The following is a 27,506-nucleotide window of genomic DNA, read 5'->3' as shown; positions in this document are numbered from 1 at the left end:
GAAAGCATTCTTACTTTGAAGCATTTTTTCCACACCTGCCTAAAACATTTGCACAGTATTGTATATACCCCCGAATAACTCTATTATTATATTATTAATTTATTACCAGTTATGTTTATAGCACACATATATTCTGCAGCGCTTTACAGAGAATATTTGGCCATTCACATCAGTCCCTGCCCCAGTGGAGCTTACAATCTATATTCCCTACCACATGTACACACATTAGGGTTCATTGTGTTGGGAGCCAATTAACCTACCTGTTTATTTTTGGAGTGTGGGAGGATACCAGACCACCCGGAGCACAGGGAGAAGATACAAATTACACACAGTTGGGGCCGTAATATTATTATTACTACCAGTTATTTATATAGTACACACATTCCACAGCACTTAACAAATAATATTTGCCCATTTATATCAGTCTCTGCCCCAGGGGAGCTTACAATATATAATCCCTACCACATTTACACACAGACACACTCTAGAGATAATTTTTGTTTACCTGTATATTTTTAGATTGTGGAAGGAAACCGAAGCACCCGGAGAAAACTCACTCAAAGACAGGGAGAACATACAAACTCCACATGGTTAGGGCCATGGTGGGAATAGAATCCAAGACCTCAGTGCTGTAAGGCAATAATGCTAACCATTACAATATACTTATTAGTTGTGACTCAATCACAAATGAAACGCTCAGCTCTTTCTTTAATATTAAAACTATCCAAATATTTCTTCCACACATATGGGGTCAATAGCTACGAGGGGGGGGGGGGTAAGTTGCCGTCGCAACGGCGAGGAACCCCCGGCAACAGCATCTCATTTTGCCCCCCCTTGCGGCCTGATCTCACTCCAGACTCATGGGGTTGCTAACAAATGTCAGCAACGAGCCTGGAGCTACCGCAGGAGCGACATACAACAGCATTTTCTCACAGTGGCAAGATAGTTACATTGACCCCCTAGACAGTGCATTGCAGCTAATAGGATAGTTTATTATATTTATTTTTTAGATTAAGTCAGTGTCTATGGAATTGGTATGAACTCTCACTGAAATAAGGCACCATGTAGTAAGCAACTTCTAAATTATTTTCTCTCCCATATTGTTTAGTTATACTTTATAGGGAACAAATATTTTAGATTGCCCAATGAGAATCTCCATCACTGCCTAAAAATTATAGCCTATTATATTATTACAGTATGTACTGCCACCTGATGAATACTTGTATGATTTAGTAAAACCACAGCTGGTTCCTTTATATGTGGAGATAACTCACATTTTAGTATGACTGCCATTTGATTCATTAACTCCCCAGGAAACTGATGAACTGCAACGTCTGCAAGTTTCTCCAGTGAGACAGTGAACAGAGCATTCTGCAGGCTTCGTTGAATGGGTGCCTAAAGAATTGTACAGTATATCAACGTGTTCAATTGTTCCGAGTCATCATACTGTAGTTCTTCAGGTCCCCAAGTGGGAGGTGAAATTACATGTCATTTTATTTTGTAACAAAGCGATTTGGAAAACGGATTTGACACTTCTAATCATGACTCGAATCCCACACGCTGTCTGCAGATCTAATTTATAAGAGATTCATTTTGTTATATCTCCTGCATTAAAATGATAAATACTGACAAGTGTATTTGGGCTCTTTCAGTTCCTGATGGGTTTATGTCCTATAATCAGATTTTATATCTTTGTCATGTCAATTCTGAATTTATTTAGGGTGCAAACATCCAAGTGAATCATGATCTGTGGTTTGGTATCTCCAGGGCTGATTAAGGGGCCTGATTTAGAGACGGACGGAACTGCGAACGCAACTGCATACTGACACGGATCGCAGTTGCTAAAATATATTTATGCTTTCCAAAGCACAGCCGAGCACAGAGACGCCCAACTGCTGCCTTCTCATATCCGTACGATGATGTGCAACAGCGTAAACATGGGTACCATCGACGCACAGCAGGCAGCCATGCTTCATATGCAGCAAGTCTGACCAGCCGCAGACTCGGCAGCTCTCCTGACACACAGTGAGCGCTCGTGCTGCTAAAGGGGTAGCAGTGCCTAATTTATGCACTCCCATGAAACGGCGTTGAAACGATCAGACACGCCTGGGTTTGCTTATCCGTCCTCCATTGCCTCCCCCAAATCCTGGCCACCTGTCACTCACTTTGAGAATGGCTACTTTGTGCGGTCATAATCACAGTTGAACAGCTGCATGTGCGCAATGCGACTTACACGCATGCGCAATGGGAAAAAATCGCTCGATCTGTGTTGTGTTTCTTTGGATAAATCTCACATTTACACATTCAAATTGACTAATATTTAAAAACACAAATCAAAAATTGTCTCTTAGTAAATGTGTGATTTAGGGGTCTATTTACTAAGCTGTGTTAGGAGATAAAGGGCCTGATTCAGAGCCGGACGCTCTGACCAGAGCGCTCGCTCTGAATCAGGGCCCTCCTCCATCAAAATGGAGCGTCCTCCTGGACGCTCGTATAGCTGTGGGTCACCACCCACAGCATATACGAGCGTCCAAAAAGATGGTCGCGATGGTCTTGACCATCGCGACCATCGGACTTGCGACGGAGACCCTGCGGTAGGGTCTCCCTGCCACAAGCCCTGGAGTGATTTTGGCTCTATCAGAGCCAAAATCACTCCCACTGACATCACTAGTGATGTCAGTGGGGCCGGCTTCAAACGGTAGGCGTTCCCATGGGAACGCCTCCATCTGGCAGGCACACCCCCGGCACGCCCACCAAAGGGGGCGTGCTGTCAATCAACATCGACAGCACGCCCCCTTTGGTGCGAGACCTGGAGCGACAGCTTGGGGACCATCGACCCACTTGCGAGCGTACTGCTGCTTACGAGTGGGTCTGAATAACACCCAAAGTGAACGGTGAAAAGGTACCAGCCAATCAGCTCCTAACTGTCATTTTTCAAACACAGCCTGTGATATGGTAGTTAGGAGCTGATTGGCTGGTACCTTATCTCATTTCACTCTGTCTCGTAAAACTGATTAGTAAATAGACCCCTTAGCCCCAGAAACATAACATCGATGTTAAAAAGACCTTTAGTATATATATGTAATGTAATTTTGTTGTATTATATGAATTAAGAAATGAATTTAAAAAAAAAATTTACCCCCCATGTTATGAGCCATTATCTACCAAGGTGCAATATTATGGGGTTTTGAATTTTCTCCTCGCAGTCAAGGTTTGCCATGGAGTTGTGACGGAGATACTGCGAAAAAAAAAGTAACCACATGTTGGGGATGAATGGAAGGTTATACCGGGCCTGATTCACAACCGATCGCAACCGATGTATCGGTTGCCTGTGTATGCATCACAGTGCATTTGCGCAAACCGGCCAATGTGATCGGGACTGCGATCGCAGTGACTATGCAGACCCATGGCAGAGTGATTCACAGGAAGTGACGTTTGTGGGTGGTGACGGTGGTGGTGGTCAGCAAAACGCAGGCGTGTCAGTGCGTCTGAACACCGTTGCATGGGCGTGCATAAATTATTCACTGCAATGCCATACGCAGCCTGAGGACTCATAGCGTGTGCTGAAGTTAGCAATTTCTGAGTATGGTCAGAGCTTGCGCAAGTGTGCGCGAGGCTGCGATGGTACCGATTGTACCGATGGTTTCGCAGTCTTGCAAAAACAATGCGGATGTGTGTAAGGTAAAGTAGGTGCCAATATGTTATGCTGCAACAGCATAGCGATCACAATGGATTAGGATACCATCGCAGTTGAACTGCGTGCGTAATCGCTATTGCAATCGCAGTTGCGATCAGTAGTGAATCAGGCCCACCATCTGGTCCACTTTTACCAAACAAATCCCTGCTCACTTACTGCTCTCACCCTTTATGGCTGTATATGCACTTGGCATACTGACCACAATTATATAGATACTTGAAAATGTTAAACTATTTTCATGGTGCGTTGGCCATGAATAGGTTTGCAGTGAAATTGCCAACTGACCCCGATTCAGGTTTGTGGTGGAAAATTGGCAGCTCCTACTTTGTATTTGCCAATTTGATTCAATGTTTCTGTGCGAGGTTCACGTTTGTCTGTCAAATGAGCGCTTTTAAATATCTTTATTTTTAAACACTAATTACAGTATATAATAAAAATATAAGGGAACACAGGATAGTGCAGTATTTTATTAAAACCACTTTAAAATAAATTATTTAAAAAAAACATACATGAATTAGAGATGAGCGGTTCGGTTTTGGCTCAGATCTTCACGCCAAGTTCGGGTCTCAGAACAAGGCAAAACATCAGCTTTCACAGACAAAGATGACATTCTATCTGTGATAGATGACGCTTTGCCTCGTTCTGAGTTTGAACTTGGCAGGAAGATCCGAGCCAAAACTGAACCTCTCATCTCTAACATGATTGTGACTTTATAGCAGCATTTCATAAACTCTTTCATCATTGAGCGATTACTTGATTACTCCAGGCTAATTACTGTACAGAGGGCCTGATTCTGAACCGCTCGCGAGTACTGAGCGCTCGCAAGCGGGTCGATGGTGCCCTAGTGCGCATGCGCACGACGGAGGGAGCTCCGTCTTGTGCATGCGTGAGACCCGAATAGCGACGGCCAAGCCGTCGCTATGGGTCTCGCACCCAAGGGGCCGTGCTGTCGACGGGGAACGCCTACCATGGGAACGCCTACCATCTGGGGTCGGCCCCACTGACATCACTAGTGATGTCAGTGGGAGTGCTTTTGGCTCTGATAGAGCCAAAAGCACTCCTGGGCCTACCGCAGGGTCTCATCGCAAGCCCGATGGTCGCGATGGTCTTGACCATCGCGACCATCTTTTTGGCCGCTCGAAAAGCTGTGGGTGGTCCAATATTAGGTAGGAGGGCCATGATTCAGAGCGAGCGCTCTTGTCAGAGCGTCCGGCTCTGAATCAGGCCCAGAGTCTCCTGGCCATGCTGTTTTTCCTGGTCCAGTTCATGCAGCACTTCGGTATAGCCAACTACGAATGCACCACTCCAAATTCCTCCCTACAGATTTTGGGGTCTATTTACTACAATCTGCATTTAGAATGCAGACTGTAGTGTGATCTTACAGACTGAATTCGCATTGCGAATTCAGCCAATATCACAGGGATTTACTAAAAATCCCTTGCCGGTAGAGAGTTTGCGATATAGCTCTGTCCCTGCGAATCCCCTCCGCACACTTGCCACTGTATTTTTTGCAAAAAATACCGTGACAAGTGCCCGTGAATGCACCGACCGGCTGCAGCTAAGCCCTGCCCCGCATGATCACGACCTGCGACCCCCCCATAATTACACTTACCTCCGGTAATCGGGCACCGGTGATGTCCTCCATAGCTCCGGTCAGCTGGTCTCCCATCCTGTACTGTGACCTGGTCAGCTGATGACCGGGTCCCAGTGCAGGATGGGAGACCAGCTGACTGGAGGGAGGACATCACCGGAGCTCCGATTTCTGGTCCCTGGACTCAGGTAAATTTTTTTTTTTTTTTAGCAGTGTATCAGCTTGTGGTCTGTTTAGACCGCACAGCTGATCACTGGGGCCGGCTCCGGGCTCTGCTCTGCCTGCAGGTGGTGTTGTTATCACAGGGCTTCCTCTGGTATTTTTTCACAATTAATTTTTAGTAACTTGCAGACAGATCACATTTCCCATTACAATTATGGGAAATGCGATCTGATTACTAAAAATATGTGATAATTAGGGCTTGGAGTAGAATTTTACAAATTCTACTCCAATTGCCCTTTAGTAAATTTAGGTGATACACCCTTTTCCACTTTACAGTATTTTAGTAAAAATAATGTTAATAAATAGAGCCCCATGTCACTTCCTGTGACGTTGTCATGCTTCTTTCTATTTAAATAAATATTTTGAAATAATAAAAAAGTACTTTACATTTTTTATAAAGTTGAACTCCTCGCGCTATTATGTTCAATGTTTCCATTAAAGGTACACGTATGAAAATTATGGTCCCCATTTATCATCGTAGCGTTCTCTACAGGGGTTATGCCATCCTTTCTGGATTTAACAAACAGCAGTAATCTAAGATTACTGCTGTTCGTCAAGCATTGCTCTCACCATCTTTAAGATGGTGACAGCGATGCGGCCCCCACTGTCGGTAATGGAGACCCGGTGGTGCCTTCCAGCTTCAGAGAAGCCTTCCTTATGAACTTGTGCAGATGGACCGTTGTGCATAACACAGGAGCCCCATCGCTGGCAGTGATAGGCTGCCCAGCGGAGGACCTCGTAGAGGAGGAGGACTTTGCGGGACCTTGCCAGAGGGGTAAGTATTGGTAAATACCAGTACATTTTTCATTTGTATCACAGTGATACTAAACGAAAAATTGCGCTGGTGTTTACCATCATTGATAAATGGGGGCCTAAATCTTTATCTTGAAGAGTTGGTATAGGATACTGTATAAGCATAACCAGGTAGGTGTATTTACAAAAGGGTGGCTTTCGATGAGTAGACTCCTAAGTCATATTTTGATGTGTTATGAACGCTGACCCGCAAGCTTTCCTGGAAGGGTACTTATGCATCAAAATTACCTTCTTGGTATTATTTGTGAAATAATACTTGAATTTGATTCTTTATTGATATTGTTAGAATTTGGCCATATAAAGCAATGTAACAAAATTAAGAATGAGTAAAATAAAATACAATCAACATAAAATAACTCAATAGACACATAGAAATAAAAATGATAAAACATTTTCTGAATCATCATTAGGGAAACATTTTTATGACCATAAAAACCGCATTTGCAGATAATCCCGTCAGGTCGTAGAAGAGGAGGAATGCTTAGAGGGTGAGTATTTCAGATGCAAATTAACTCAACAGGAGGTGTTTTGGCAGCATTTTCTCGATCTTTGCAAATCTAATAGGTTTGAACAATGAGTGTAGCCTGAAGTTTTATTTGTGAATTACCTCATTTCATTCTCATTGACAATGTCACTGTTATACATTCACCACTTCCCAGCATTCCTCTTGGCATTGCTACTTGGCACTGGATCTAAACATTTATTTCTTCCAACTTCTAGACATTACAAATACAGCAATTGTGAAATGACATTCCTATTACCAGCTACCTCTTATCATATGAGTATCTTGAGTTTGTGATCATTCGTCATTCTTCACGTTAGCAGGGCCGCAACTAGGGGGGGGGGGCTAGAGGTGCACGTGCACTGGGTGCCGGAATGCAGGGGGTGAAAAAGGGATGACTCATGGTGGCTTGGGGGCTGCAGAGTCAGAAAACGACCATCCAAAAATGGCCACCGCCAAAGAGGAGACAGATGCTAGAGGTCCTTACTGGACCTCTATTGTCTGTCTCCTCCTTGGCAGCGGCCTTTTTTGGATGGTCATTTTCAGCAGATTCCATGTGGACTAGCCGTCCACATGGACTCTGCAAAAAACGGCCATCTAAAAATGGCCGCCGCCAAGGAGGAGACAGACACTAGAGGTCCTACTGGAGAAGATGCTGAAAGCTGCATCTCCTCCCGTGAAACCTCCTGGCAACGAGCATAAACCCCATGGCAACGAGCATGTAACCCCTGGCAACGAGCATAAACCCCATAGCAATGAGCATAAACCCCATAGCAACGAGCAAGAATCCCCCTGGCAACAAGCATGAAACCCAAGTAATTAGAAGCCTTACTGTGGGGTATAAAATGGTGTCGGGCAAATATGTAAGTGGCACTTTTGTAATAGGCATTACAGTGTGCGGCATAATGTGTAATGGGCATTATGGTGTGTGGAATAATGTAAGTCACTATACCAGGGACGTTTGACTAGTGCACTGCCTTATGGAGGAGCAAGGACAAAATCAAGGTAGTGGAAGGGAGGGGGCGCAAAATTGCTACCTACAGATATCCTAGTTTTGGCCCTGACGTTAGTTACGGGGTACCTGTCTGTATACGCTGCAGTCTGGGGATATCTGGGCGAGACTGAAGCAGCGATTCTGGCTGCTGGGTGTTGTTCCTGGCACCCTGTCAGCCTGATACAGGGGCCATGGGGCAGCGACGGAGCACCCCACAGGGACCTGATTCAGAGCTGCATACAAGTTAGCTCAGAAATGAATCAATATATCTGTCTTTATTCTGGGTTGGCTGGATCTATGTGGTCTAATCACCTCTATCCATCATCTTGCGGAAGTATCCATCATCACTATTGTTGCGCATATGCACCAATACTATACCTGGTGCAAGAGAACAACCTTGGAATACTTATCCAGAGTTGGTGCAAGTGGGTGGCACCTGGGTAATGCCAAGCTGCTGTCCAGTTGCACTCACTCAGTTGCAAATAGATATGCGGCTGAGATGCATAAGAGTCTGAATCGCCCCTAGGTGCTCAAAGTCGTGCAGGCTCGGCTACTCAACATGTACAGTGTCAGATAGTGCAAGATCTATCCGCAAAATGCGCAGTCTGAAAATCTGAATTAGCCACTTAGTACGCTGAATTTTTATAATCATAAATTAATTCAATCGCATTGAAATATTTTCCTATTTGCTTTGGCCGAAAAAATGCAATGCAGTATAATCAATTTGCAAACACATCACATAAGCAACAATTTAATTGTATTAAACAAAAGATTTCCCAACTCATGCAATCCATTTTTCGGGCTAAAAATAAAAGCACCTAATAAATCAACAGGCAATTTGAAAGTGAAAAATTATTCATTATTATTATTTCACCCCAACAAAAAATTGGTGGAGAGCAATTTCATAGTGACCCCACCCCTTGCAATGATGGTGGTTTGGTCCTTAGTCAACATTTGAGAAATAGGGACCAATTGAATTATGTGGAACCTCACACGTTCTGTAGCTATGCAGATTTACGCCCATTATGGTACGGAAGTCTTGCTTGTTTTAGCTTTCACCTATATGAAGTGCAAGCTGAAACAAGTGAGATTCCTTGACTGGAAATCCTGCGATGCCTTAGCACTCAAGGTTCTAATGAAACCTTTGCAGCTGATTGGATCAGACTCATTGTTTACAATTAGTCTGCACAATGGGATTCAGATTTGCCAAAGCAGAACTTCTCATTGTTCCTTTGACCAAAAATGGAGAATACAATACATGTTTTACCTTTGTTTTAGAAACGATGTACTTAGCGGATAAAGTGGATGGAGATAAAATGGGTCTATGTACTAAGGGCCTGATTCAGACCCGGTCGCAAGCGCTGAGCACTCGCAACTGGGTCAATGGTGCCCAACAGCACATGCGCACGACGGAGCTAGCGATGGGCAATCCATCGCTCCGGGTCTCGCACCAAAGGGGGCGAGCTGTCGATGTTGGGTGACAGCTCGCCCCATTTGGTGGGTGGGCCGGGGGGGTGGCTGCCCAAATGGAGGTGTTCCCGAGGGAACGCTTGCCGTTTGGGGGCGGCTCCACTGACATCACGAGTGATGTCAGTGGAGAGCTTCCTGCTCTGTTAGAACCGAAAGCTCTCTGGGGCTTGCGATGAACGAGACTCTACCACAAGGGTCTCTTCGCAAGCCCGATGGTCGTGATGGTCTTGACCATCACAACCATCATCATGGCCGCTCGCTATAGCTGCGGGTGGTGACTCACAGCTATGCAAGCAGGCCAGGAGGCCGCTCCAAAAAAAAAGTGATGTTGTCCATAGCAACCAATCAGATTCTAGCACCTTCTAGAAGATAATACCTGGAATCTGATTGGTTGCTATGGGCAACCTCACTCCTTAATAGAACTCCCATCTTAGTAAATATACCCCTTGGAGAGAGAAAAAGTGGATGGAGATAAATTACCAACCAATCAGCTCCTGACATTTTTCAAACACAGCCTCTACAATGACAGTTAGGAGCTGATTGGTTCATACTTTATATCTATCCACTTTATCTCCAAGGCTTAGGGGTCTATTTACTAAGCAGTGTTAGGAGACAGAGTGAAAAGTGATAAGACAAAGTGAAAAGTGATAAGAAAGTGATAAGGTGCCAGCCAATCCGCTCCCAACTGTCATTTTTCAAACACAGCCTGTGAGATGACAGTTGGGAGCGGATTGGCTGGCACCTTATCACTTTCTTATCACTTTTCACTCTGTCTCCTAACACTGCTTAGTAAATAGACCCCTTAGTACGTAGACCCCTGTTTTCTAAACTTATCTGATGTCAAAATGTAGCAGAAAATCTAAACTTGCTTGAATCAGTAATAACATCATCAGCTTTTCTTAACAAGGCATATAAATAGTATAAAACACTATATGAATTGAATACATTATACTGTTAGTGGATTATACATGTTTTTTTTTTAATCTATGCTAGCATGAACTACAGTATGTTAAAAAATAAATATATAGAAAAATATGTATTCAAAAACTTATACACAGATCAAACAAAACTCTGAACCAATACCAAGTTTCTCATGGAGAAATAGTTGTGAACATTACAGACTGAATATACATCTGAAGAGCTCAAAGCTGTATTTAGAATCTCCACATAATTTGCAAGACAGAAGGTTAAATTCACAATCAGTGGAATATATAAACCCATTCAAAAAAACAATATTCAAAAAAAAAAAAATCGTAATTTAATTCTTATTCAAAAACAAAGTGATTTTTATGATCAATGCAGTAGTCAAAACGATAGAAGTGATCTTATAATTAGAGATGTGCGGGTCCAGTTCTCAGAGAACCGTCAACAACCGAATTTAGGGGTCACCACACAACCTCATAATTATTTATAACCCTCCATATTTGCTGCCAAAGTTTGAATATAGTGTTGTAGCAGCATCTGTGGATTTGGATATTAAAAGTAATTTCAACCCAACATTTAAAAACAAATGCATTTTTTTTTTGGTTTTAAAGTGGGTTTGAAACATCACTGTAGCTATTAGCTTGCTGACTCTTAAAAGTATGCCTTTCACTATACAATCCCACAATTTAAAGTGGATATGTGATCCAGCAAATTAATTGCATATATTTATATTTATAGTGCTGGCTGGTATTGACATCCATCTTCCTTCAGCTGACTAAGTAAAGCAAAACGTGACTTTTTAGAGAGCAAACCATTCTGAGCGGATGAATGTTTTTGTGCCAAAACAGATGTGGTTATGTTGCACTGCAATTCCATCTATAGACTGTTAATTTGCATTAACATAGTCAATTTGTTAAAGTCATTAATTTGTGATTTTGTCTTTTTTTTTTTTTACAACTCATCATTTAATGCTATATTTTATTTCTACGTTTTCTAACATTGTCACCCAACTTTTGTAAGTGAAACAGAACTGTGCGGATTGATGGCATTTATTACTAAAACTTGTCTGCATAAAACGTCCATCTCCTTAAGCTTTGTGTCTTTGTGTAATCAGCACCTGCAAACTGTATCCACACGGCAGAACACCTTTAAAAGTCAATCATTATTATCACCCATTTATTTATAAACTGCCAGCATGCTATCCAGTGCCAGGACAGTTGGGGAGTCATAATTACCAAGGTGGTGAAGATAAAGATTGTTATAGGTGCATATGTCAGTATCATGAATGAGTCGGGATCCTCTGCTAGCAGAGACTTGTAAAATAAAAAAGTCACAGCTGTAATACTTATTCTTTATTACCTGCATCCCATGGTCCTTTATGAATATTCATGAAAACTATAATATCAGCTATTGGCATCTGTCTAAATGTGTATGCTGTATTTGCGTATTTATTGCACAACAACAGTTGATGGCTGATAAATCATTAACAAGTAGTGTCCTACAACTGAGTATGTCCCTATACTGTAATTACTAACCAATGTTTCCTACAACTGAGTATGTCCTTATACTGTAATTACTAACCAGTGTGTCCTACAACTGAGTATGCCCCTAATACTGTAACTACTAACCAGTGTGTCCTACAACTGCGTATGCCGCTAAACTGTAATTACTAACCAGTGTGTCCTACAACTGAGTATGTACCTATACTATAATTACTAACCAGTGTGTCCTACAAATGAGTATGTCCCTAATACTGCAATTACTAACCAGTGTGTCCTACAGCTGAGTATGTCCCTATACTGTAATTACTAACCAGTGTGTCCTACAACTGAGTATGCCCCTATACTGTAATTACTAACCAGTGTGTCCTACAACTGAGTATGCCCCTATACTGTAATTACTAACCAGTGTGTCCTACAACTGAGTATGCCCCTTAACTGTAATTACTAACCAGTGTGTCCTACAACTGAGTATGCCCCTATACTGTAATTACTAACCAGTGTGTCCTACAACTGAGTATGCCCCTATACTGTAATTACTAACCAGTGTGTCCTACAACTGAGTATGCCCCTATACTGTAATTACTAACCAGTGTGTCCTACAACTGAGTATGCCCCTATACTGTAATTACTAACCAGTGTGTCCTACAACTGAGTATGCCCCTATACTGTAATTACTAAAAAGTGTGTCCAACAACTGAGTATTCCCCTATACTGTAATTACTAACCAGTGTGTCCTACAACTGAGAATTCCCCTATACTGTAATTACTAACCAGTGTGTCCTACAACTGCGTATGCCCTATACTGTAATTACTAACCAGTGTGTCCTACAAATGAGGATGCCCCTATACTGTAATTACTAACCAGTGTGTCCTACAACTGAGTATGCCCCTATACTGTAATTACTAACCAGTGTGTCCTACAACTGAGTATGCGCCTATACTGTAATTACTAACCAGTGTGTCCTACAACTGAGTATGCCCCTATACTGTAATTACTAACCAGTGTGTCCTACAACTGAGTATGCCCCTATACTGTAATTACTAACCAGTGTGTCCTACAACTGAGTATGCCCCTATACTGTAATTACTAACCAGTGTGTCCTACAACTGAGTATGCCCTTATACTGTAATTACTAACCAGTGTGTCCTACAACTTAGTATGCCCATATACTGTAATTACTAACCAGTGTGTCCTACAACTGAGTATGCCCCTATACTGTAATTACAAACCAGTGTGTCCTACAACTGAGTATGCCCCTATACTGTAATTACTAACCAGTGTGTCCTACAACTAAGTATGCCCCTATACTGTAATTACTAATCAGTGTGTCCTACAACTGAGTATGCCCCTATACTGTAATTACTAACCAGTGTGTCCATCAACTGAGTATTCCCCTATACTGTAATTACTAACCAGTGTGTCCAATAACTGAGTATTCCCCTATACTGTAATTACTAACCAGTGTGTCCTACAACTGAGTATTCCCCTATACTGTAATTACTAACCAGTGTGTCCTACAACTGCGTATGCCCTATACTGTAATTACTAACTAGTGTGTCCTACAACTGAGGATGCCCCTATACTGTAATTACTAACCAGTGAGTCCTACAACTGAGTATGCCCTTATACCGTAATTACTAACCAGTGTGTCCTACAACTGAGTATGTCCCTATACTGTAATTGCTAACCAGTGTGTCCTACAACTGAGTATGCCCCTATACTGTAATTACTAACCAGTGTGTCCTACAACTGAGTATGTCCCTATACTGTAATACTAACCAGTGTGTCCTACAACTGAGTATGCCCCTATACTGTAATTACTAACCAGTGTGTCCTACAACTGAGTATGCCCCTATACCGTAATTACTAACCAGTGTGTCCTACAACTGAGTATGTCCCTATACTGTAATTGCTAACCAGTGTGTCCTACAACTGAGTATGCCCCTATACTGTAATTACTAACCAGTGTGTCCTACAACTGAGTATGTCCCTATACTGTAATTGCTAACCAGTGTGTCCTACTACTGAGTATGTCCCTATACTGTAATTGCTAACCAGTGTGTCCTACAACTGAGTATGTCCCTATACTGTAATTACTAACCAGTGTGTCCTACAACTGAGTATGTCCCTAATACTGTAATTACTAACCAGTGTGTCTTACAACTGAGTATGCCCCTATACTGTAACTACTAACCAGTGTGTCCTACAACTGAGTATGTCCCTAATACTGTAATTACTAACCAGTGTGTCCTACAACTGAGTATGTCCCTATACTGTAATTACTAACAGGTGTGTCCTACAACTGAGTATGTCCCTATACTGTAATTACTAACCAGTGTGTCCTACAACTGAGTATGCCCCTAAACTGTAATTACTAACCAGTGTGTCCTACAACTGAGTATGCCCCTATACTGTAGCTACTAACCAGTGTGTCCTACAACTGAGTATGCCCTATACTGTAATTACTAACCAGTGTGTCCTACAACTGAGTATGCCCCTATACTGTAATTACTAACCAGTGTGTCCCACAACTGAGTATGCCCCTATACTGTAATTACTAACCAGTGTGTCCTACAACTGAGTATTCCCCTATACTGTAATTACTAACCAGTGTGTCCTACAACTGCGTATGCCCTATACTGTAATTACTAACCTGTGTGGTCTACAACTGAGTATGCCTTTATACTGTAATTACTAACCAGTGTGTCCTACGACTGAGTATGCCCCTATACTGTAATTACTAACCAGTGTGTCCTACAACTGAGTATGCCCCTATACTGTAACTACTAACCAGTGTGTCCTACAACTGAGTATGTCCCTAATACTGTAATTACTAACCAGTGTGTCCTACAACTGAGTATTCCCCTATACTGTAATTACTAACCAGTGTGTCCTACAACTGAGTATGTCCCTATACTGTAATTACTAACCAGTGTGTCCTACAACTGAGTATGCCCCTATACTGTAACTACTAACCAGTGTGTCTTACAACTGAGTATGCCCCTATACTGTAACTACTAACCAGTGTGTCCTACAACTGAGTATGCCCCTATATTGTAACTATTAACCAGTGTGTCCTACAACTGAGTATGTCCCTATACTGTAATTACTAACCAGTGTGTCCTACAACTGAGTATGCCCCTATACTGTAACTACTAACCAGTGTCATACAACTGAGTATGCCCCTATACTTTAATTACTAACCAGTCCCTAAGATCAGTGCTTCAGAATATTCAAAATGTCAAGATTCTATGTAAAACTGTTTATTATGTAATAGGGGGAGATGTATTAAGTTGTGGAAAGAAAGATATAAAGTGGAGATAGAAAAAGTAGCAACCAATCAGCTCCTATCTAATTTTTCAAAGAGCCTGTAAAATGGAAGGCAGGAATTGATTGTTTGCCAAGGCTTCATGCATTTCCCCCATAGCATTTACCATTGTACCATTGATTATTAGAACATTAATGGTAATTAATGAGGTCCAAACTACCGGTTGGCCCACATGGCACTTGCCAGCGGTGCAGGTCGAGGGGGTTCACCGCCCGGCTCAGCAAACAAAAAAAACATGTACCATGGGGTGGCCTGCGGCCGCCCACCACCAAGAGAGGCTTCTCCACAATTTATTCCAGGTTTGCCGTTTGGTCATGTCACTAGATTCTGTCATGGAGCCTTCATGATGTTATGGGGCTAATGACTCATTAGTTATAAGCCCTCTTTGGGCCGGATGCAAGTCTAAATGCATACGGATCTCGCAGATGTCTGCAAACTGTGCATTTGCTGCCGACAGCGGTCACAGACTGTGCAGATTGATGGATCTCTCCTTGTGCAAAATGGGAGTTTCTAGGCGTGGAAGCGCCAAACAGATCCGTCTTGTGGGTGTGCAAATCTGACTTCCCCCATACTAATGACAGTGGGCAGAGCGGCCTTCCACATGGACAGACGAATAATCAATTCAGACGGGCGGATACTCGTATTAGTGCGCGGTAGTAAGCAGGCTGCCGCGAAAAAGCAGCCGCAGATACATCAGCCCCTATATGCACAACACTGTAATTATTTACAAAGTGATAGGTTTATGGGTCAAGCAGTGAAAAGCACGGAGAAGTGGACCAGTGGAGAAGTTGCCCACAGCAACCAATCAGCTTTGAAGTAGCATTTATCAAGTACAATCTATAAAATAAGAGGTAGGAGCTGATTGGCTGCTATGGGCAACTTCTCCAATGGTCCACTTCTCCACGCTTTGCACTGATTGATACATACATAAACCCCTATATTACGGGATTGCATGCAGGGCTGCCGACATCTCTGCCGGACCCAGGTAAAGGGAGGGGGCGTGGTCAATCGGGGAGGTGTGGCCAGACCCCCTCCTTCCGAAAATAAAAAAAATGACCGTGTTCTCGGCCACGCACACCGCATAGTGGGCGCATGTGTCAGGTGGTAGGGGCGAAGTCACACCCCCCAAGAGGCATATAACGCTGGGAGAGAGGTCTGACTGCTGCTGCAGCAGCCTCTCTCCCTAGCCCAACACATAGCGTAACAGCAGCGTGTGTGCTGGGTTGGGGAGAGAGGCTGCTGTAGAAGCGGTCAATCCTCTCTCCCTGCTGCCAGCCGAACTTGATGGCGGCAGGTGGGGCTCCTTCAACAGGCCCGGGCTCGGGTAAATAGTACCCGCTACCCCCCCCTCTTGGCGCCCCTGATTGCATGCTGAGCAAATATTTATAAAGTGATCACGTTATGAGTAAATGATTACAAATGGACAATATATATCTATATATATATATATATATATATATATATATATATATATTAGGGATGAGCGGGTTCGGTTCCCTGAGAACCGAACCCACCCGAACTTCGGGGATCCGGGGCGATCCGAGCCCAAGCTCGGATCTCCCTGTCTGCCCCGGATCCCTCTCCCGAGGCAAAACCTCGAGATCTGCTGTCGGATCTCGAGGTTTTGCCTCGAGCGGCCATTTAAAAAAAAATGCCTTTGCCTTTAATGGGCAAAGTGCTGATTGGCTGACAGAGCCGTCTGTCACGGCTCTCAGCCAATCAGCATTATGGTGCTCATTTGCATGTAGCACGGACTCGTGAGATCCGTGCTACATGCATCTGTGTGATTGACAGTGACACAGAGCACAGATGGGTCAGTGAGACCCGTCTGTGCTGCTGTGTATTTCAATGACACAGATGCACGCACGGACCAGGAGATCCGTGCTACTTGCATCTGTGTCATTGACACAGAGCACTAACGGGTCCGTGAGACCCGTCTGTGCTGCTGTGGTAAATAAAAAAAAAAAAACCTGTGTAAAAAGAGAAAAAAATGGCGTGCCCCCCCCCAAAAAAAGAGCAACCAGCCCCGGGCATTAGTGACCCAGTGCTGGGTGTGCTTAAATACAGGGGACAAACGACATAGGGGTCCCCTGTACTTAAACACAACCAGCACCGGGCTAGTCAGAACCAGAGCTGGTTGCCAAAATACGGGGGACAAACGACGTAGGGGTCCCCCGTATTCTGCGCAACCAGCTCTGGGCTCTGATCCGGTCCTGGTTCTGGAAATACAGGGGAAAAAAATGAGTAGGGTTCCCCTGTATGTTCCAGAACCAGCACTGGACTTTTTCTAGCGGGGGGCTGATGCCACAGCCAGGGGAGCCCTTTCACCGGGCCCCCCAGCCGCAGCATCAGCCCTGACCGCTAGTCAGCCCAGGCCGGGGATCCCTGGAGAGCTGGGGACCCCCCCAATAAAGGGGTCACCCTCTCCAGGGCACCCCAGGCCCAGGCTGATAGCCCGGGGCTATCCCCGCCACCCCTGGTGGCGGTGGGTGGCGGGTTGATTGTGTGGTGTGGTGTAAATAAAGAATATCAAACATTGTCTTTACAAGTAGAACTGCAAGTCCCAGCTAGCCTGCCCCGCATGCTGGTACTTGTTGGAGAACCACAAGTACCAGCATGCAGGGCATTAAGGGCCCACTAGTACCTGTAGTTCACCTGTAAAAAAAATGTTTAAAAAAAACACAGGACACACACACCGTGACAGTATAAGTTTATTAAACATACATACACACACACACATGTACACATACTCACCTATGTAACCTGTAGCATCGGTCCACTTGTCCGGTAAAGTATCCCTAGGGGACCTGTGAAAAAAAACATACTCACCATCTCCTATGCGAGGTTCTGTCCTCTTCGTTCCAAAGTAGGCATCCCCGGACTTGGCAAAAAAAAAAAACGAAAACGCGATCCACGAACTTAGTACCGTTCTATAGAACGGTACTTCCCGAATGAGAGCTTAGCGGCGGGGTATCACCATGGAAACCCCGCTGCTAAGCGTTCATTGGCTGAGAGAGGCCATCTCCCGTCTCTCTCAGCCAATGAACGGCTCCCTCCATTGTAGTCAATGCTGGGAGCCGCAAGGTTATTAAAGTTTACCCTGCGGTTCCCACCATTGACTACAATGGAGGGAGCCGTTCATTGGCTGAGAGAGACGGGAGATGGCCTCTCTCAGCCAATGAACGCTTAGCAGCGGGGTTTCCATGGTGATACCCCGCCGCTAAGCTCTCATTCGGGAAGTACCGTTCTATAGAACGGTACTAAGTTCGTGGATCGCGTTTTCGTTTTTTTTTTTTTGCCAAGTCCGGGGATGCCTACTTTGGAACGAAGAGGACAGAACCTCGCATAGGAGATGGTGAGTATGTTTTTTTTCACAGGTCCCCTAGGGATACTTTACCGGACAAGTGGACCGATGCTACAGGTTACATAGGTGAGTATGTGTACATGTGTGTGTGTGTATGTATGTTTAATAAACTTATACTGTCACGGTGTGTGTGTCCTGTGTTTTTTTAAACATTTTTTTTACAGGTGAACTACAGGTACTAGTGGGCCCTTAATGCCCTGCATGCTGGTACTTGTGGTTCTCCAAGTACCAGCATGCGGGGCAGGCTAGCTGGGACTTGCAGTTCTACTTGTAAAGACAATGTTTGATATTCTTTATTTACACCACACCACACATCAACCCGCCACCCACCGCCACCAGGGGTGGCGGGGATAGCCCCGGGCTATCAGCCTGGGCCTGGGGTGCCCTGGAGAGGGTGACCCCTTTATTGGGGGGGTCCCCAGCTCTCCAGGGATCCCCGGCCTGGGCTGACTAGCGGTCAGGGTTGATGCTGCGGCTGGGGGGCCCGGTGAAAGGGCTCCCCTGGCTGTGGCATCAGCCCCCCGCTAGAAAAAGTCCAGTGCTGGTTCTGGAACATACAGGGGAACCCTACTCATTTTTTGTCCCCTATATTTCCAGAACCAGGACCGGATCAGAGCCCAGAGCTGGTTGCGCAGAATACAGGGGACCCCTACGTCGTTTGTCCCCCGTATTTTGGCAACCAGCGCTGGTTCTGACTAGCCCGGTGCTGGTTGTGCTTAAGTACAGGGGACCCCTACGTCGTTTGTCCCCTGTATTTAAGCACACCCAGCACTGGGTTACTAATGCCCGGGGCTGGTTGCTCTTTTTTGGGGGGGTGCACGCCATTTTTTTCTTTTTTTACACAGGTTTTTTTTTTTTTTTTTTACCACAGCAGCACAGACGGGTCTCACGGACCTGTCATTGCTCTGTGCCAATCACACAGATGCATGTAGCACGGATCTCCCGGGTTCGTGCTACATGCAAATGGGCACCATAACGCTGATTGGCTTCCTGTCTGCCACTGCAGTGCCACTCCTAGATGGGCCACGTGTTTGTGCCGCCCCCTTGTGTCGCTTAGCATAGTCATCCAGCTTCCTCGGTACAACCTTTTGGCCTAAAAACAATATTGTGAGGTGTGAGGTGTTCAGAATAGAGTGGAAATGAGTGGAAATTAATGTTATTGGGGTTATTAATAGCGTAGGAACAAAAAAAGGCCCATTTATGTGATTTTAGCGTTTTTTTTTTATTTTTTAAGAAAAAATCCAGATCCAAAACACAAAACCCAGAACCCAAAACACGGAAGGGTGGTTTTGGCAAAACCAATCCAGATCCAAAACACGAAGAAAGATCCAGATCCAAAACCAAAACACAAAACACGAAAAGTGTCCGGTGCACACCCCTAATATATATATATACACACTTTATTTAATACTCATACCATTTCAAGATGGTGTGGTTCTAACACTTTGGGGCCTACATCCTAAGCCTTGGAGAGAAATAAAGTGGATGGAGATAAAGTACCAACCAATCAGCTCCTAACTGTCATTTTACAGGTAGTGTTTGAAAAATGACAGCAGCCTATTGGTTGGTACTTTGGGGTAGATATATGAAGCAGTGAAAAGAATGAAGAAGTGTGGAAAAGTTTACCCATGGCAACCAATCGGCTTCGACCTATCATAAAATAGAATGTACTTGATAAATGCAACCTGAAAGCTGATTGGTTGCCATGGGCAACTTCTACCCCTTTATCTCTTTCCACGGCTTAGTACATCTCTCTCTTTATCCCCAGATAAGCTGCCCATACCAGACTCATATAGACTTGTTGTTCACAAAAGCCTCACATCCTATTTTCCTCATTCTTATAACTTCTGCTCCAAAGCAGCAACAACACAAAGAAGTAGAAGTGAATCTGGACTGTGAGCGTCACAGTGTGCAGCCTACAGAACGCCACTGACCTTACTGCCTACGACACACTGTGTTTTTACTTTCCTCTCTATTCACAGCCGATGCTGTTTTCTTGAAGGGCACTCGTACTTACATAAAAGAAGACGTTAGGGGGGTAAAAATAGAAAGAAAAAAAAAAAAGACGGTGGATCTACAGCTTTATTAAATTTTTAGTGGCAGGAATTCTCCCCCTGTAGTTATAGTGATATTGACCCAAGGAAAGGCAGTCAGATTCCTAATAAAACATTTGGCAATTATGTCTGTGCCTGAGAAGGGGAAAATAAATTGCATATTGACTTTGGTAATAGCAATTAAGATTCCTCCCCGGATCCCTTACGCTGCATCCATTTCACCAGTGTATGTTAATGTTATATGCTTTTATATGCTTCCCATATGGTTATTGCTATAATCTCTTACTTGCAGGAGAGGTTAGTGCCTGGAGGACAAAGCGAGAGAGTAATCACCCGGAACAGTGTGTCAACACTCAAGATACACAAGATGCAGAAGCCCTTTGCTGACTTAAAGACATCTAACAATAAAGGCTGCATGCATTCAATTTTTTTATATGATATATATATACCTATATATTATATATATATATATAATATATATATATATATATATATACACAATTCTAATGCCTGCAGTTTGCGCTTTAAATATTGTAACTATAATATAAATTACTGTATATTACTACCGGCTGCTCCCCTCATAAAAATCCCCTGTTAGAAGGATAAACAAAATGCACAACAAGTATATGAAAGAGGGCGCTATTACTATTTTAGTCTTTAGGTAATATTTGATCTCAAATAGATTATCTTTTTTCAATCCAATGTGTTGGGAAAGACAAAGTCTTGTGGAGGAGAATGCAATGAAGACCCACAGATCACGTAGTTTATCTTCAAGCTATATGTTCCACATTAGATTCTTTAGCTTGAAAGAGTAAATGTCTAAATGGAGACTTGTTCTCAAAATGCATAGAAGTAAACAAAGCTTTTTTAACCGGCGCGTTCCTCCTTTTGGAGTATTATCCTTCTCTAGAGAAATAAACCCTCACATCAAGGGAAGACACCCAAAGAATAATAAATAAAAATTCTGATGCGCATATGTATATTTATTTAAGATAACAATCTTTAAAACACTTGACAGTGAAAAACATGCAGCAAGGCTTAACACAATTCAGATTGGGGGTATAGTGAGAAAAATCATCACTTTATATTAATAGTTTAATGATATGGATTTTACACAAAATAAGTTTAATTTTAGATAAATTCAATTGTATGAAATAAGGTTCCTTCTCCTTTCAAATAATCACTGTAAAAGTTAAAATAAAATAGTTTTAGTAGTCTGACATAATTTAACATTATAAAGCTCAAATTAATTTGTTCTCCAACAAAATGGCCGCCGCTAATGATTTAACTAAATGATTATTTATAGTCTCTGTTCTCCAAACTAAATTCCCATATGATGGCTGTATATGTAGAATCTTCTATCTGATTAATGCCCGTGTTTAAAAGTTTGCTATTAAATATCCCTTTGTCTTTATATTGTGTTATAACAGAACAGTCATCCCAAAAATGGCTGCCGCTATATCAATCTGTAGCTTCTTATAAATGGCCGATAACAGAAAGCTAATTGTCCCCTAGTGCCCACGTTTGGCTGAACACGTGCGGGCTACGGTAAGTATGCAACTGATTAAACAGGTGCATGTGATTAATCCATTGGCGCCGCAATCCAGCAGGGACACGTGGTCGTGGGACGGCGACCACGTGACCTGCTGCTGAAATGTATGCCGCAAACCAGGAAATAAAATGACATGCAGAAAGGGAGTGATGGATAAGAATACCCATTACGTTTACAAAAAAAAAACCAGACTTATAACCATATATCCTACTAATTAAGTGCACACATGCAATCACTTTCTATATAAATATATCTATATATAGGGTAGATACGTGCCTTATGCAAAAAATAGATATTTTATTACATTTAAGGCCACAGGAAATTGTAATTACAGGAAGTGAGGTCATCTAGCTAAGGTAAATATTTAGGAAGCCACAGACTCCTTTAGCCATGTGCTGATCACTGCTGTGGGACTGATCATACAGGTTCAGGTAAGATACATATATGTTATATTTTATATATTTTTACTTCTCCACAATGCTTGCGGTTAAAATCATTGTTTGTATACTATTTGGAATTTGCCAATAATTAGCTTTTGCACATTATATACATTATGCTATAAATGTTATCATTTTTAAACTTGTGAAAACCTGCTGCATATGTTATCATTATTGTTATTGTGAAAACTTCTAAGATTTAATACATCTAAGGATAAAGTAATAAGCTCTATTCCCTACTCCAATTGAGTGTTTATATCTACATCATTAGAGTGACTAATACTAAAAGTTAAAATGGGATATATATATATATATATATACATATATTTTTTAACCCATCACTTAGACATATATAGGAACAAGCACGTTTTTAAAAACACTATCATGCACTAGGGCTTTCTCAAGATGTTTCTGGTTAAGAACATTATGTTTATATTATTTAGATTATATCTGCAATTAAGATTAATATATGCGATACCATATGGATTATGCTATGAATGTTAATTACTAATAGTAACACTGTGGAAGCCTTTGAGATTAAATACGTTGTTGTGAGGGTGGTAAGGTAATAAGTATTACTGTAAGCTTTTATCGAGTGTTCTTATCAATATTATTTAAGATATTTTTTTATTAAGAACTAAGAGGGGTCATATTCATATTTTCATTTTTGACCCATGCCTTAGGTATCTGTTTGGTTCATACATATTTACACAAAAGTCATCATCAGATATCTATACTCCGATTTGGTATATATTTGTGAGTTTGATATAAAATTGTATATACTAGCATTTAAGTTCAATTACCATATTCCTAAGGAATTCTCCCTGCTGGTTATAGGCATGATATCACAGAAATTTGGATTCCAGAGAATCCCTATTTGTTTACCTGGTGAGGCATTATTTCTTATGGTATGTACTTTTTATTTTTATTTTATATAAAAAAAGTTTCATCTATCTAATATATAAAAATCACAGATATATTCTGTGATCCATAAGAATGATCGGTTTGAGAAAAATGATTTATATGAAAACTAAACTTGTTTCCAGTATCAGCTATATACTGTATCTGTACAAAATTAACCCACTCACACCGCTATTTTGACATCCTTGTTTTATTGTTATGATGTAGTACATTGTTACCCCTGAAGAAGTCTGTATAGGACAAAACGCGTCGGGTAAAGATTGGGCACACCTGCTTGGGGTCCCACAGATGTGGGGTATAGAATTCTAAGGTGGGAGAATTTTTCTCACTATACCCCCAATCTGAATTGTGTTAAGTCTTGCTGCATGATTTTTACTGTCAAGTGTTTTAAAGATTGTTATCTTAAATAAATATACATATGCGCATCAGAATTTTTATTTATTATTCTTTGGGTGTCTTCCCTTGGTATGAGGTTTTATTATTGGGATAATACTCCAAAAGGAGGAACGCGCTGAATAAAAAAGCTTTCTTTACTTCTATGTGTCTCCATTTGGACATTTACTCTTCATTGCATTCTCCTCCACAAGACTTTGTCTTTCTCAACACATTGGATTGAAAAAAGATAATCTATTTGAGACCAAATATTACCTAAAGACTAAAATAGTAATAGCGCCCTCTTTCATATACTTGTTGTATATATATATATATATATATATATATATATATATATATAAAACAATCCCTCCAATGGTTCTGCTCTCAGTAGGTAAAACATCTCTAACTGAGACATTGTACCTGATGTTTCTTTACTTTCTAAGCTGTTATCCAAGTATTCTGTATATTACATTTCTTATTTGCTGTCATTCTAGAGATTCCAGCAACAGAAGAATAAAAGATAAAGACAGGACGTGCTAGCTAAATAGTACATGGTAACGCCACTCTGCAGCTACGGTATGTATATATATATATATATATATATCTATAAATATGTACATACACAAACTGTACACAGAGTACAAAGCCATTCTGATAAATTGAAGCGGGCCAAAATATCTTCTATTGCTCTCGGTGCCTCCGGAAGACTAGAAATTCCTTGACTTACAGTAAAATGAAGACTATCGTTTTACAAGTAATTTGATTGATTGATTGACCAAGGTTAACATGAGATATCCTGGGCTCCCTTCTATCTCTATTTCTGTAGTTTGAGGGATAAACCCCTGATGAATTTGCGTCTTAGTGTAGAAGATATATATATTTCTGACGAACCTACAGTATTGTTTTGCAAAGGTGTATAGAAACCTATTAGTTTGATTTTTATACTGGGCACATCGTCTTCTTAACCACTTCACTGACAATTTTGTTTTTAATAAATGGGCCTCAAAAATTTAAATTTTTTTTAGTTACTTAAATAAAAAAAATGTATTCAAATATTTTATTGAAAAAAAAATTATGAGTAGGGGGTGTTTCACACCACCCCATGTCCATAGGTCCCGATTGTAAAATTACCTCCCACCCCCATTAGTAATAGACGCCCATTTTTGCACACAATATTGATCGGACAGCCCAGCGGCATCGGCACCCCTCCTGCCGGCATCAGTGCAGCCTCAGCTCTGCCCCCCGATGTGTCCAGATCACTACTGGCCACATGTGCATGTGTGTACGTAAAAAAAATATATATATATTAGAGATGTGCGCGGATCCCCGTTTGTTGGTTTTGGCAAAACAACCTTCAAATGTTATGGTTTTGGCAAAGCCACTCAAGTGTTTTGGTTCGAAAGTTCAGTTTTGGATTTCTAAAATTGATAGAAACAGCTAAAATTATGTAATTTTGTACCTGCTTACATGCAATCCAAAACCCCAGAGATTCGGTTTTTAGTTCCAAATTTACAGCAGACCCAAGCTGAGACTCTGGCCCTCATTCAGAGGCGGTCGGAGGATGCAAGCGGTGGCTCAGAAACTGGGCGGCCGCTTGCATCCTGACCGGCCACCTCTGTTTCGGTCGTTAGGCTGTGGGTTTACACCCACAGCTCTAACGACCGCTAGGGTGATGGTCACGATGGTCATAGACCATCGCGACCATCGGGGCTTACAACGAGACCCTAGGGTAGGGTCTCACTTGTCGTAAGCCCCGGACAGCTTCTGGCTCTGTCAGAGCTGGAAGCTCTCCACTGACATCACTAGTGATGTCAGTGGGGCCTCCCCCAAACGGCATTCGTTCCCATGGGAACGTCTCCGTTTGGGCTGCCACCCCCACGGCCTGCCTTCCAAATGGGGCGAGCTGTCAATCAACATCGACAGCTCGCCCCCTTTGGAAAGAGACCCGCTATGACCGGCGCTGTCGGTCGTAGCGGGTCTCACGCATGCGCACAAAGGAGCCGGCTCCCTTGTGCGCATGCGCACTGGACAAACATCGAGGCGGCCGTGCGGTCATAGACCGTACGGCCACCTCTGAATGAAGCCCTCTGTTCTACTCAGAAACCCAAATATGATACAAGTCAAGACTCTATCAAATTGAGAATCCCAAAGCATGTGTCTGTTCGGTTTTGAGGAAAACTGTACCGCATATCTCCGTATAATATATATATATATATATATATATATATACATATACCCGCCTCTTGCCGTCTGTCCTGCCCATCCCACCACTAACACAGTAAACTTTTTTTTTAAAACTATAAAATAATTTTTTTCATGTTTCCAGAATTGTAATTTTATCACATTGTGTAATTAGTCGCTATTTAAACTTTATTTTACCTATTTGTTAAAATAAATTATATTGAATCAGATTTAACGCTGGACTGTCTGGACTGCCAGTTTGATTGTTTTGTAAATATTCTGTGTATTTGTCCTTTTTGAAAATCAATTCTAAACAAGATTTTACCATAATTGATGCAACAAATATTGGGCCTGATTCTTTACCGATCGCAACTGCTATTACGCACGCAATTGGCCGATTGTTGCATTCTGCATAAGCATTGCAGTGTGCCTGCACGAAGACTCCACTGCGATCGGGTTTGCGAACACAGTGACTACACAGAGCCATCGCAGAGTGATCGACAGGAAGTACCATTTTGGGGGGGTGGTTGGCAAAACGCAGGTGTGCCAGTGCGTTTGAACTCCGTTGCAAGGACGTGCATAAATTAGCCATTGCGATGCCATACGAAGCTTGTGTACTCACTGCGTGCGCTGAGGTTAGCAATTCCTGCGTAAGGTCAGACCTCGTGCAAGTGTGCGTGAGGTTGCAATGGTACTCGATGGTACCGATGGTTTTGCAGTCTCGCTAAGTATTACGGATGTGTGTAAGGTACAGTGGGCGTCCTTGTGTTAAGCTGCGTATGGCATTGCGATTGCAATCATTAGCATATTTTCGAAGTGAGACTGCAATAGCGATCCGTGCTGAATCAGGCCCATTGTTTGTGAAAGGTGGGAAATTCAACCTATTATGAAATTGGGGATTTGGACCAGGAGGCTGAATTTGCCTATGTATGGACAGTTTACGGGAATTTTATTAGGATAAATAAGCAGAGATAAAATAACCACTGTCCTCCCCCTAATGTGTAATCATATCCCATTGTTTTGTGTATAAAAAAACATAGAGAGCCTGTAATGAACATACTGTAAACACAAAGGGTGGGATGTATCATGTATCTTATATACAGTACAATGAGATAGATCCCGTCCGTATCACATGCATACCGGCATTTATTAGCGCTGTCTTGTATGATTACTTACTCACAGGACAGCTCTTTTCCGATAAGAGCTGTCCCTTGTAATGAGAGGACTTCCAGGAGTCCCTTTGAGCATGCATGCCTATTGGCCAGCGCATACGCAAGCTGCTGGTGGAAGGAGAGGGACCCTTGGGATCCCTCTCCAGAAACTCATTGCAGTGAAAAGCCTATAGGCATTCTGGAGCTTGATGCATCTGGGCACATTGCAGCCCCACAGAATTCTAAGGGGACTACTGTGGCGGCGGCCAGCAGCAGCAGCTACAGTATCTCCGATATTTGCTGCGGACCATTTTAATACATATGAGGAACCATATGTATTGCTGTAAACACCAGAAAACAATAGGGGGCCTATTCATCTAATGATAAATGGCCCGGTAACCATGCGGAAACGCTAGTTTCTGCATAG

At 42.5% G+C, this 27,506-nt stretch overlaps 1 protein-coding gene across 1 annotated transcript in view; it reads right to left on the bottom strand.

The window, feature by feature from the left end:
• The window catches only part of CNTN5 (contactin 5), a 569,036-nt gene that overhangs the window by 80,675 nt on the left and 460,855 nt on the right, over positions 1 to 27,506 (bottom strand). The gene's annotated exons all lie outside the window — the stretch shown is intronic.

This window comes from Taudactylus pleione, unplaced genomic scaffold (genome assembly GCF_031769625.1).
Source record: "Taudactylus pleione unplaced genomic scaffold, aTauple2 ptg000711l, whole genome shotgun sequence".
Classification (NCBI taxonomy): domain Eukaryota; kingdom Metazoa; phylum Chordata; class Amphibia; order Anura; family Myobatrachidae; genus Taudactylus; species Taudactylus pleione.
The sequence above is the reverse complement of the archived record's forward strand: the minus strand, read 5'-3'. Positions and strand labels throughout refer to the sequence as shown.